At 36.8% G+C, this 3444-nt stretch overlaps 1 pseudogene; it reads left to right on the forward strand.

Moving 5' to 3' along the window:
- Positions 1-2342: 2342 nt before the first annotated feature.
- Positions 2343-3007, forward strand: LOC109451699 (methylosome subunit pICln; annotated as a pseudogene).
- The last annotated feature ends 437 nt before the right edge of the window (positions 3008-3444 follow it).

The following is a 3444-nucleotide window of genomic DNA, read 5'->3' on the forward strand; positions in this document are numbered from 1 at the left end:
ATATAATAAGATATGAGTGGGTAGGTCCCTATTCCAAGAGACAAACAGTCCATGCAAAGACCTTACAGTATGAGTGGGCCAGTTGTAGGAATATAAAGAAGGGCATTGTGAAAGGATCCTAGGACATAAAGGAGACCTCTTCTGCAAAGGTCAGAATTATTTCTCCTTCGCTGCTCTATTGACCTCAGTCTATATGAAGTATGACAATGAGTATTATTACTGCTTCCATTTGTATGTATGAAGAGAAGCCTAAACTTTTGGATCAATCTGACGTGACATGCAGTCCATTACAATTGCAGGGGTTTCTGCAAACAAAGGGGCTCATAAACTAATTAGGTGATTTGTATTAAAGTTATCTTGTATAGGCAACATCATATTTTTCTACAGCTTTTAAGCTTTTGTGGCTATGGGGTAAGGGGTGGAGTTGATGAAAACCACGGTGGTAGGAGGTTAGAGACCCTCTAACCCACTCTTAGAATCAATACCTCATTGAGTGATTATGTAAATATGAATGCACCCAACAACAGAGTTTCAACATATATGAAAACAGAAACTAGTAGAACTAAAAGAAGAAACAGATTAATCCACATTTATAGCTGGAGGTATCGACAATCTTCTCAGTAATTGCTAGAATACATAGCCAATAAATCACTAAGGATATATAAGAGAAATGAGAAACACTAGCAAACAAGTAAGCCTAATTGACATTCAGAGAACTCTCCACCTGACAGTTGCAAAATACACATTATTTTCAAGTCCACTTGGAACATGCACAAAGATATACCATAGTTTGGACTACAAAGCAAGGTTCAATAATTTTAAAAGTACTCAAATTATATAAAAATATTCTCAGACCATAATAGAATTAAACTTAGAAATCAAAGACACAAAGATATATTGTAAATCATAAAAAATTTTGAAAATTAAGCATCATTCTTCTAAATAAATCATGGCCAAAGAAGAAATCACAAGAGAAATTAGAAAATATTTTGAATTGAATTAAAATGAAAACACAACATATGAACATTTGTGGAATGAAGCTAAAGCAGTGTTCAGAGGGAACATTTTGACATTAAGTGCTTATATTACAAAAGAAGGAAGGTTAAAAATCAATAATTTAAGCTTCCATTTAAGAAACTAGATAAAGAACATGTTGAATCCAAAATAAGCAGAAGGAATGGCATTATTAAATAAAGAGCAGAAATCACTAACATTGAAAAAGGATTGCAAGGGAGAAAACCAATGACATCAAAATTAGTTCTTTGAAAAAATAAAAACAATCGAAAACAAAACTAGAAAGAATAATTATGAAAAAAGAAAGAAGACAAACTATCAATATCAAGAATGAAATAGGGGTCATCTCTGTGGAGCTGACTAACATTAAAATAATAATAACATAATATTATGGAAAGTTTTATGCCATATATTTGATAACTTAGATAGCATGAACAAGTCCCTTGGAAGACACAATCTATAAGAGCTCACTCAAGAAGAAATAAATAGCCAAATCAGTCCTGCACTTATTTTAAAAAATTGAATTCAGTTTCAAAACATTCCTACAAGGAGAATCCAGGTTAGATGGTTTCCCTGGGAAACATGACAAATTTTATACAAATTCTTTTAGAAAACAGAAAGAGAGAGAACGCTTTCCAAATCATTAATGAGGTCAAAATTACTCTGATAACCAAAACTAGACAGTATATAGCAATGTACCTCATAAATATTAAAAATTTTTAACAAAATATTGGGAAATGAATCTGTGATAAACAAAAATGATAATATGTCATGACCAAGTGGATTTTATCCCAGGTGTGAAAAATTGGTTCAACACTTGAAAATTATTCAATGTCATTTACTACATTAACAGAGTAAAAAGGAAAAATAATATGACCTTGAAAGATGCAGAAAAAGTATCTGAAAAAATAAATTCTCAGAAAACTAGGTGGTAAAAAAAAGGAAACTTCCTCAACTTGATAAAGGACGTCTACCAAAAACTACAGTTAATATATGATGTAAAAATGAATGCTTTTCTCCTGAAATCAGGAACAAGGCAAGGCTGTCTGATCTCACCATTCATTTTCAACACTCTACTAGAAGTCCAAGCCAATGTAGTAATATGAGAAAAAGTAAAAAGGCATGCAGATTAGAAAGGAAGAGATAAACTTCTATTTATAGACATGATTATCTACACAGGAAATCCCAAAGGATCTACTTATAAGGGAGTTTAGTAAGGTTACAGGATGAAAATCAATTGTTTTCTTAGACACTATCAATGAATTAACTGGAAATTGAAATCACAAAAGCAGGCTCACCTGGCCTGTATCTTCATGATCACTGCTGCAATGAGCTTCCTCAAAAGTTTCCCGCCACTGGGGTCAGCTGAGGGGCTCCTGCCAGACACCCAGGCTGTGCTTGACATTGCTGAGAGCCACCTGTCTTGGTTAGATGGCTCTGGATTAGGATTCTCACTGGAACAGTCATCACTAGTTTGCATGCGGTGTCCAGGGGCCTAAATGCATCTCCAGGAGAGCATCTATATGTTATGGTGAATCCAGATTTGAAGAGGAATCAAAAGAATCTGTTGCTGAAGAAGAAGAGGAAGACATGATGAGTTGACCCTATTGCTGAATTCAGATTTGTGCCCAGTGATAAGTCAGCATTGGAGGCAATGTTCCCTGCAATGTTTGAATGCCAGGCTTTGTATCCTGACCCTGAGGATGAAGATTCAGATGATTACGATGAAGAACATGATGTGGAAGCACATGGACAAGGGCAGGGGGACATTCCTACATTTTACACCTATGAAGAAAGATGATCCCACTTAACAGCAGAAGGCCAGGCCACACTGGAGAGATGAGAAGGAATGCTTTCGCAGTCGGTGCGCAGCCAGGGTAACATGGCTGGAGTCCGGACAGAAGATTCAGTAAGAGATTATGAAGGTGGGATGGAGGTAGATGCTACACCGACAGATGCTGGGCAGTTTGAGGGTGCAGACTCTGAGCACTGAAAATGATTTTATGCTCTTTTGGGATTCTGCTCATAACTGTAGGAGAGACCTTGGTGACTTTTCCACTGTGGCGTGGGTGTTGATGAAAGTATTTTTCCTTTTCCAAAACTTACCTGAACCGGTTCTTTCTTGAGACAGACTATACCGAGGCAACAAGTTGTCAGCAGCAGAAGAAACTGTGACCTTTACTAACAAAGGTGAATTAACTAGGAGGGTGTTTGTAGTTTATCGTTTACCCGCAAACGTCCTGTGTACAGATACCCTCTGAGCAGGCCAATATTCCTGCCTTCAGTGTATGCATCTTCCATAACCCAGCAGGGCTATATGGTGAAAATGCACAAGTACCTGAAGGTCTAGGTAGACGGGATGGGACAGAGGCTGAATCTCAGATATACACCCTTTAGGGCCTATGGATACCTTTATCCCTTAAGAGAGAG

This window comes from Rhinolophus sinicus, linkage group LG10, assembly GCF_036562045.2.
Source record: "Rhinolophus sinicus isolate RSC01 linkage group LG10, ASM3656204v1, whole genome shotgun sequence".
Taxonomy (NCBI): Eukaryota; Metazoa; Chordata; class Mammalia; order Chiroptera; family Rhinolophidae; genus Rhinolophus; species Rhinolophus sinicus.